This window comes from Atractosteus spatula, chromosome 10 (genome assembly GCF_055471065.1).
Source record: "Atractosteus spatula isolate fAtrSpa1 chromosome 10, fAtrSpa1.hap1, whole genome shotgun sequence".
NCBI classification, from domain to species: Eukaryota; Metazoa; Chordata; class Actinopteri; order Semionotiformes; family Lepisosteidae; genus Atractosteus; species Atractosteus spatula.
In genome coordinates this window covers 25,159,915-25,170,812 of record NC_142715.1, presented here as the reverse complement: position 1 = coordinate 25,170,812, position 10,898 = coordinate 25,159,915, and the positions used below count along the sequence as shown (strand labels likewise).

The following is a 10,898-nucleotide window of genomic DNA, read 5'->3' as shown; positions in this document are numbered from 1 at the left end:
CTTAGCTAAGTGCATCCCCGTCTGTGAGCTTGTTCCTTATCAAAAGAAAACATCTTAAATCAGCCTGCATGAATACTTTCTCTGTGGCTGCACCACAGAGATGGAGGGTGAGATGGGGCCTCCTTTAGGAAAGCATATCAACGCTTAATTCTGTCTTATTAACAAGCATTGCCGCTACAACACATTCTGTGCATAACATGGTAAATTAAAAGCTGTTACACAATTACAAGCTTATCCAATGAGAACAGTTTTAATTGGAAAATTAAACAGGACTAAAATTAACATTCCAAGACTATAAGGAATTCAATTCAATTGAAATTTATTCAATTTAGACCTAATTCATTTTAAAATTGAATAAAACTAAAAACATTTTATTATACACATAAATTAAACTCTGTGACAAGAGCTATTTCTATTTTAGTCAACCGTAAATAAGAGTATAGTCATAATTTAATTGACCAGATGAACTCAAAAGTGGGTGAGTACAAAGTGACTGTGACTAATAGATATTTTAGGAACAAGTAAAGGTTTGTTCCATGCTGAAAAGAGAAGAAAATAAACGTTTCGGCTGTGGAGCCTTCTTCGGATGTCACATGCCTACTTGCACTGAAAGACAATTTAGTTTACTTGACTGATAACTGACCTGGTGACTAGATTGGTGTTTTTAAGTCACCAGACTGGAAAAAAAACCCACTCTTAACTGCAGCGGAATGGTCTCTCTCCTGTGTGAATGCGCTGGTGCATTTTTAAGTCATGTGATTGAATAAAACTCTTCGCACACTGACTGCACCTGAATGGTTACTCTCCTATGTGAATGTGCTGGTGTGATTGCAAGTGGCTTATCTGACTAAAACTCTTCCCTCGCTGACTTCAGCTGAATGGTCTCTCTCCTGTGTGAATGCGCTGGTGGGTTTTTAAGTCACAAGACCGAATAAAACTCTTCCCACACTGACTGCAGCTGAATGGTCTCTCTCCTGTGTGAATGCGCTGGTGGGCTGTTAAGCTACTTGACTGACTAAAACTCTTCCCACACTGACTGCAGCTGAATGGTCTCTCTCCTGTGTGAATGCGCCAGTGGGTTTTTAAGTCACCTGACCGAATAAAACTCTTCCCACACTGACTGCAGCTGAATGGTCTCTCTCCTGTGTGAATGCGCCAGTGGGTTTTTAAGTCACCTGACCGAATAAAACTCTTCCCACACTGACTGCAGCTGAAAGGTCTCTCTCCTGTGTGAATGCGCTGATGTCGTTTTAAGTGGTGCGAGTGACTAAAACTCTTCACACACTGACTGCAGCTGAACGGTCTCTCTCCTGTGTGAATGCGCTGGTGGTTTATTAAGTTACGTGACCGACTAAAACTCTTCCCACACTGACTGCAGCTGAAAGGTCTCTCTCCTGTGTGAAGGTGCTGGTAGGGTTTTGAAATGCTAGACTGACAGAAACACTGCTCCTCCCTGTGCCATAATGGCAGTTTGTCCACTCCATCTGAGCAAAGCCTTGACTGATCTTTCCTCATCCTCTGATCGTGCTGGGGTCTCTTACTCTGAAAATGCTCCATGGAATGATCTTGCTCTGTGTGCTGAAACTGAGATTTGTTTTCTCCACCTTGTCCCTCAGTGTGCTGCTCAGCAGTGTGAATCATCTGGGGCTCCCTCTCCAGCTCTCTGAGACTAAAACCATCCAGTTCATTCAGTTGTTCCTCTCTTTGCCCAAGAACAGACATACTCTCCAGTTCATTAAAACTTTCAACAATTTTCTCAGTAACCAGATTATTAAACCTGTGTGTAAAGTCATCAGATACTAAGGGATCATATGGTTGTTTGAGACTCTGCAATGACAGTCTCTCCACTTGAACAGAACAAGGCCTAATTATTATCAAGCCCTGTAGGAGCTGCTGTTGCTCCTCCCTGTACTGACTCTTCTCAGTGTGCTGTGACTCAGTATTGTTCTCTTCACCAGGTACATCAGTCTGCTGCTCTGCAGGGTCAATCAACTGGGGATCCATGTCCTGCTCTGTAAGATTAAACTCACCCAGTTCTTCTTTGTGCTCTTGTACAGAGAAACAGCCTAGTTCATTACAAACTTGCGTAATATTGTTTGAGTACAGATTATTCATCTTCTCTGTAAAATCATCACATACTAAGAGTCCAGGTGTCCCATTCTCAGACTCCATCTTCATCATGGGCACAGAGTCCAGAACCTCAACAATCTGTCTGCTCTCTGTGTGCTGCTCACTGAGAGTCTTTTTCCCTTCTGGAGCAGTGAGCTCTGTCTCCTGCATCAGACTGGAGCCCCACTCCTCCGCACTGTGCTTCTGTTCAAGAGGAGCCCTTTCCCCAGCCTCAGAGAGAGCACTGGCCTCTGAGCCTGTAAACACAGAACAAGACAAAATCTTTATAATAATAATAAAAAACTTTATTTTATATAGTGCCTTTAAAGGTGGCTTCTCAAAGCATTTTACAGAATGCCAACAACAAAAAATACACAAAATAAGCACGATGAGAACACACAGTTAGAGGAGACAGTAGATGGTGGTACTAAATACAGTAGGAGCAGAGGGGTAAAGAACAGTTCAATGAAGGGTCTTCTAAAGAAGAAGGTTTTGAATCTGGATTTGAAGGAGTTTAGAGAAGGTGACTCTCTGATATCCTTGGGGAGAGAGTTCCAGAGCTTGGGGGCATAACAGGAGAAGGCCATGTCACCCATTGATTGTAGACAGACTGGGGGACAGATAGAAGAACACAATTAGAAGAGTGAAGGTTGTGACGTGGGGAGTAGGGTGATAAACCAGACAGGTACTGAGGTGCCAAGCCATGGAGAGCCTTATAGGTGAGCAGGAGGATTGTTAAGTCGACATGCAACTTGACAGGAAGCCAGTGCAAGGACTCCAGGATAGGAATAATGTGAACACTTCTTCTAGACCTGGTCAGGATTCTGGCTGCCGAATTATGGACATACTGGAGTTTGTTCAATGTGGATTTAGAATCCCCAGAGAGTACAGCATTACAGTAGTCGATTCAAGATTAGACAACACTTTTCAGCCACAGTTAGTGATAACATAGGGCGTAGTGGAGCAATATTTTTGCTGCACATATGGGTCAAACGTCAAATAGCATCCCTAAGTTTTTCAATATAGACTGAAGCTCAAGTATAAGATTATCTACAGATAGAGTTACAGCATTGGTTTTACAAAGTTGATGGGTGGTGCCAATAAGCATGACTTCAGTCTTGTCACAGTTAAGATGAAGGCAATTTTGAGTCATCCAAGATTTTATATGGGAGATGCAACTAAATAGAATAGAGACAGACACATCAGCGTCAGGTTTGGTATGGATGTATATTTGAGTATCATCAGCATAGTAGTGATAGCTGAGGCCATGTGATCTAAAAAGCTTTAAACTACACACATGCGTACTAGTACACTGACAATCAATTTGGGTTGTTTAAACATAGCGGAATAAATGGGTATAAGGGGGTTTTCTGATTTAGCTTTGTCAAAAACCTAACTACCATGTAAAAAGTAAGTCTACTGTAATAATATCACAATCACGTTACATTTACTTTAACAGTGCACTGAGAGAGAGAGGGGTTTATACAGACACATTGACTGGACACTACAGTACATTAACACTACAGTGAGAGAGAGGGCTTTATACAGACATGGACAAACTGGACACTCCAGTACATGAACACTGCACTGAGAGAGAGAGGGGTTAATAGAGACATTCTGACTGGACACTCCAGTACATTAACACTGCAATCAGAGAAAGGGGTTAATACAGACACTGACTGGACACTACAGCACATTAACAATACACTGAGAGAGAGAGGTAAATACAGACAATGATTGGACATAACAGTACATTAACACTGCACTGACAGAGAGGTGTTAATAGATACATACTGACTGGACACTGCAGCATATTAGCACTGCACTGAAAGGGGTTTATACAGACATGCTGAATGGACACTACAGTACATTAACACTACACTGAGACAGAGGCATTTATACAGACCGTACATTAACAGTGCTCAGAGAGAGGGGGGTAAATGCAGACAGACTGACTGGACACTACAGTACATTCACATTGTACTGAGAGAGATAGAGGGATAAATACAAACACACTGACTGGACACTACACTACTACGACATTAACACTGCACTAAGTGAGAGGTTAATACAGACACTTTCTGGACACTACAGTACATTAACACTGCATTGAGAAAGAGAGGAATTAATACAGACACACTGACCACACATTACAGTAGTTTAAAACTGCACAGAGAGAGGCAGGTTAATACATACATACAGACTTAACACTACAATGCATTAACACTGCACTGAGAGAGGGGTGAATACAGACACACTGACTGGACACTACAGCACATAAACACTGCACTAAGTGAGAGGTTAATACTGACACTGACTGGACACTACAGTAAATTAACACTGCACTGAGAGAGAGAGGGGTTGATTCACACACACTTACTGCACAGTACATAAACAATGCACTTAGAGAGAGAGAGGTTAATACAGACACACCGGATTAATATTCCAGAGGAGTTAATACAGACACAGACCCTGGAGGACGGTAATATCTAAACAAATCAAAATAATTTTTATTTACACAATCATTAGTTTAAATAAAAAAATCTAGACCGATACAACGTGAATACAATATTTATAAATGGTGTTTCCTAATGACGTTGGATTACAAATTGATTCAGTGGAACAATTGTTGAATGTGAACGAGGTGTTTTCAGCACCGTAACCGGACAAAACAGTTTCCAATAAAGAATCCCGTTGCTACATCACACAAGTCTTTCCCACGTCACTCTGCATCTCTCCACTATACTCTCACCTCTTTCGGAAAGTTTATTTGATGACAGTTTGATACTTTGTTACTTTGTTAGATACTTTGTTAGAATGCGTACTGATAATGAGAATGAGAATGAGAATGTTCACTATTGTGAGATGTTTTAAAATAAAGTTTGTTATTTAAAAAATCTCACCAGTGAGTCAGTTATATACACTGGTTTTTAACACACACACACACTCTGACTTCATACAAGTCACCACACTGACCTGACAACATTTCTTCGTTTATTTCTGCAGTGACTTCACAGAGAAGCGTGTGTCCAACACGATCTGTCTGTCCCTGATCTCCTCTTGCTCCCGAATCCTTCTCCCACAGCTGAAATCTCCACTTCAGGCTCTCGTTTTCCTTCTTCAGCTGCGCCATTTCACTCCCGACACTGTCCTCCACACACTGTGTGATTTTAAATACGGCCCGTCTCACCAGAATATGGGAGACGCTGCGGAGTTTGTCTTGAAACTCGTCCTCAGAGTCAGAAATCCTGTTTCGGAAAACTTCTGAAACTTCATACACGATCGATTTGAGCAAAACCTGCATGAAAGAGTCAAGCTGGGTTTGCAGATTTAACAAGCACTCCGCCATCCTTCTTCAGAGTCGGTCAGAAACAAAGGCTCACTTCCGAAGTTTAAACAGAATAGCTTCTTTATTTTTATTCTTCACAGATCCTGCTCTGTTCAAGCATAAACACAGCCGACGAGACGTTACGTATTCAGAACCTGAAGTCTTTAAAAAATATTAATGAATAATGATAAGAAAATGATTCAGTCACCCACACGTGTGTGAAATACACGCAGTGTCGCGCAGTATGATGACGTCATTCTTTAGCGCGGATGCGGCTTCAAGACAACCGAGAAGCGGAGCTGAGAAAGAGGAGTTCCTGCAGCCGGATATAAACTTCACTGCACCTCCTAGCGCCACCTAGTCAAGAGGAGTGAATCACCTGCGACCTTCGCCGTTCGTAACGGAACAGATACATTTTTTTGCCCTTTCACAACCCTCCTCCCCAATGAAAACGTCTCAAGCGGATTTTTGTTCTACATCTCCCTATGCAGGTTTTTGGTTAAAGAAAAAAATGCTGTCGTTTTCTTGCCAACTGGCAGTATTTCTCCTGCACCGATAAGCAAGATTTCTATTTCATATTTCACAAATTGTTTGAATTTCTAGAAAAACAAGTGGTTCCAAGATAGGAAATAAATACTTGCATTTAACAAAATCAAGCCCTATGTGATTGTCCTTAATGATACATTCTGTATGACAAGACAGGAAGAAAGTCACCTCAGGATTTTGGACACAGGATCTCATTTACTTTTTAACAGTTTCAATAAGACCGATGAAAATTGTTGCCCTGCTTTTTGTCGTAAATACACAAGCTCTTTACGTCATGGGTCGGAAATAAACTGCATGAAATTAGCTAAAGCAACAAAAAGCAAGCGCCACAAAGAGGACAAACATTTGAGTTTATGGTGCAATATTATCTCGTCTTTAAAATAACTTTAAACGCAGTTTTTTTTCCTCTGTGGCTCTAAGGCTTTCTTATTTAGCTGTACTGTTTTCTTTTACATATTGTAAAAAAGTCGCTAAATCATACGAACCATAAAAATTCCAATTGTAAACAAATGACAAATTTGAAATTATTCATATTCCTGAATTTTAAACCCATGGAGTATTCATACCTTGTCTTAGTATTTGTGAATTTTACAGAGCTCCTTTTCAAAAACTGTCTGCAGTCTTGTTAACGTGTTTTTTTTTACATTTTGTTACATATTATTAGCATTTTAATGCCTTTTAAATTATTTGTAATCTCTAAACCTCCGTCACCCAGGCGGACTGGGTTCGACTTCGGGTATAGGAGCGCTTCTGTTGCCTTTTGGATTTCAAAGGAGCAGCTCAGCGCAGAAGAGAGCCCTGTAAAACAGCATGCGGAGTGCAAAAACGTGTAATAATAGTTATCGCTTTGGTGTGTTAAGAGAGATACATTGCGCGAGGAGGGGAGGGGTGACTGGCAGAGTGCTGACCTTCAAAAAAAGGACTCGTCTCGGTAAATATATTTCCACATCCTGAAGAGGAGGTTATCCCCATTTCTCTAGTCGGAACTCTTCTATTGCTAGAGAGCTGTAGAATGTGGAGTCTCCAATCCTGCTCTGGGAGTAGGATGTACTGTCGTTTCCGTAGCGCGGTGGTTATCACGTTCACCTCGTTTCTTTGGCCTTCTGACAGGCATGTTTTTTTTAAAGAAACTACTGTATAAAAAATAGAGAGGAACTAAGCTACCAATAATGGTTGCGATAATGAACAATGTTTTGCTCAAGCAATTCCATACTATAATGTGGCACGTATTAACTGCGTTTATCTGCCCTAGTGTCTGGTGAAAATACATTGAGAGCAGAGTCCTTGATTCATCTACTAAAGCAAGGAAAGAGATTTGCTTCTTGATAATCTTTAGCTGGACCAAATACATGCATTGCTATTTAGTGCTAGGTACCTTAAGGTGATTAAAGATGAGCGGAACCTTGTGTAAGAAAATGACATACACTGTGCCCAACATGGGCTGGAAACCACAACGCTGGGATTAAGAGTCTCAGGCTCTACCGATTGAGTTAGTCAGACGCCGACGCCTGATTGGTTCTGCTGTCGTCACTTTGAAGAGGTAGCTGTCTTATAATTATGTGGTGATCAGGATTCTAGTGTCTTTCACGGTGTAGTGTGTTGACTATTCAAAACAGAGCAAATGTCAGTAGTCATTGAAATTAATGGTTGTTATCAAAAGCGCTTAATTCTTTCACACAGTAACAGATACGCATATAACATGGGAAGGTCCTCATTGTGTTTTCTGTGTCCGATACTGGCAAAATACCAAGAGGCAGCAGGCAATACGAGAAATAAATTTTAAATACCGAAAGTATTACCCGGGTCACCCTGGTGAAATTGAAGAACACTAACCGCTAGACCATACGGGAGCATGCAGCCTCGTCATTTCATGCATAACGCAGGCAAAGTGTAATTTCTGTCGCTACAGCACGCTTGTTAGAGAGCTAGGTGGCACCCGGAGCGCTTACTGAGAGTCAGTTGAAGTACAATGTCAGGATTTTCCGGTTTTCTGAGATCACAGCCGTTTCTACGCAGGAATGAGACAGCATGTGTACAGTATGTTGGAAATCTTAGTAACGTGCAAAAATAATAAAACGGTTAATATTTTTGTACAACATACCTTTAAATAGGTGTAACTGAATATCAATGGTGTAGCGAAAGATTTAAAGCACACTTGATAAAAAGTGATATACTAACAGTATGTTAAAAAATCTTAGCATAATTTAATACGGTAAAAAAGTTTAAAATGAATGATCAATTACTAATTTCTTATCATGGGTGTTGTTTGTGTTTCATGCAATTTATATTAAAAACAATCATTTAGAAATACATTCAAAAGACAACAATATTTTTATAAAAATATATATTTTCAAAAGTCAGCAGAATGCACAAAACAATAAAGTGATGTAACAGAAAATGCTCACACAATTTGTTAAAACATTTTTTTTAAAAGCTCTAATATTCACAAATACTAATACAAAGTATAAATATTCCGTGGGTTTAAAATTCAGGATTATGAATGCTCAAGTGCTTAAAATGGGTGTTAGTGTTCTGTACCTGAACCGATAGAAACACCTATTTCTCTACAAGACATAGAAATAATGACTTAGTAAAACAGAGCACTTTTGCTGGAACATCATTTAAACATAGGATTTGATCACTTGAAGATGGGCACACAACATGTCTTTTTCCAAGGCTTGTCACACTGTCATTCCATGAACCCATTCCAGCTTCTCGTAGCAAAATGTCTACTTTTTACTACTATAAGAACAGTGATGCACAAGAAATATTTAGTTATATAAAATATTGTAATAACAACAGGGAGCTATTGGCCACTCTGACACAGTATATCCAGGTGGATGCTGCACATTGGTGGTGGTGGAGGGGATCCCCATTACTTGTAAAGCGCTTTGAGTGGAGTGTCCAGAAAAAGCACTATATAAGTGTAAGCAATTATTATTATTATTATAAACAACACAAACCTTCTGCCATACAGTATGCACTTCACCAGGACCAATTTCAGCACACGATGATCCTCGGTCAAATGAAAACTTTAATTTATATCACATTGGCTTCTGGAAAAGCAGTTGATCTGACATCACATTTGCCGCAACACACTTCATCCTCACTTTGAGTGTAATCTTGGGATTTGAGCACAGAAGTGAGACACACCCCACACCATATAGGACCTGAGACCCAAATTCCTGTCTTAAAAGACTAATAAACTTCCACTCAGACACACTTTTTATATCTAAGTTCTCTGATTGACTATCTTCACCTGGGTATTGAGCCAATCATCTGGTCCTGAGACTTAATAGGCTGGATTTGAGTGTCTTTCCAAAAGATTATTTAAAAGCCTCACTTATGCAAATAGTGACACTCTATCTTTTCTTCACATATGAGATTTTAAATATTTTAGCACTTTCCTCTTCACCTGCAACACACTCATCTATCTATAGTAAGTGGTATCTTTGCATCATATTTCACCATGGAAAGAAAGATCAAAGGGTTTTGGCAGAAGAGAAGGAGCTCTCCTCGCCCGTATAGGAACAAGCAATCTTGGTGTTATTAGCACCACACTCTAACCAACTGAGCTAACTGGCCATACAGAAGAAAGTGCTCTCTGTGCAGCATAAAAATTTAATTTAGAGATTTTTTTTTCCTACTCTGAATTGAAACCCTCCCAATTAAGTGTGTGGGCTCTCTGGAAGTGGACAAAATGGTTTTAGTAATTGATTTTCTATCTATTTTTCTATCCTCCTAGGAAGAGGGCATGATTGCTCACTGTGCGGCATAGAAGGTGTTTTAGAGCTTTTACTAAGAATTGAAACTCTTGCAAATACGTGTCCTTACTTCCTGGAAGCGGATACAAGTGGTCTGAGTTGCTTTATTGTGAAGTGACTGGAACAATAAAAGAAGAAATGGACACAAAACTGGAGATGTCAGGTCAGTGGGGTGACTTGTATGAAGCCAGTCTTTAACTTCCTCACTGGTGAGAATATAGTGGAGAGATGCAGATTGAAGTGGGAAAGACTGAACTGTTATTGTCTGGTTTTGGTGCTAAAAACATCTGTAAATAACAGTAACAGGACTGAAAACACCATTTCAAACACAATTACTGTATCAGTATTATAGAACTCAAATCATTCAATAATATTTTGCATATTTTATTATAGTGTTGATATGTAGAAATACATTCTGTTAATAATTGCTAATTTCATTTAATTTGGAAAATTCCCCAAAACCAGGCAACCTAACATAAAAGGTTTAATACATTGTTAAAGATCCAGAGTGAAAGTATATAGAATATTGTTTTACACAATCTCTTAGTGTTTCACAAATTATATTTATTTTACAGGTGGCACCATGGTTAACATTGCTACCATGCAGTGCTGGAGCTCTGTGTTTCATTCCTGCCCTGTGCGCTATCTGTGTGGAGTTTGTAAGTTGTCCCCCATGTTTGCATAAGTTTCCTCCAGGTGCTCCAGTTTCCTCCTAAACTCCTAAAACATTCTGATATTATTTTAGGAAGTGAGCTTAAAAGGCTCGTTTTTTCATGATCATGAGTTTTGTAATGTCAGTTTGTCACACCTATCAAAGTGTGTATTGTTTGAGCAAACTTTTAAGTCTCCTGTGTTCCTGTCATTTAAATCCAGATGCTTTAGTAGATGTCTGTAGTTATAACATTTCTGAAGTTTTAGATTTTGGGATTCTGTGCCTTCTTGTAGGGAAATTTTAATACCAGGTTGTCTTATGTTGTGTCTGGTTTTGTCTACAGTGTCCTTTGTGTAGATCAATTTATATGACTAAGTTGATAAACATTTACATTTCCTCTTCCTGTGAGGTGGATATTATCATTGTGAGTGGCCAAGGGCTCCTTAATTTTTTATTGATACTTTTAATATCATACATTAGAAATAACACGCAGATAAAA

At 39.5% G+C, this 10,898-nt stretch overlaps 1 pseudogene; it reads right to left on the bottom strand.

Annotated features, from left to right (window-relative positions):
• Window positions 1-570: 570 nt before the first annotated feature.
• Window positions 571-5,458, bottom strand: LOC148826640 (uncharacterized; annotated as a pseudogene).
• Between the last annotated feature and the right edge of the window lie 5,440 nt (window positions 5,459-10,898).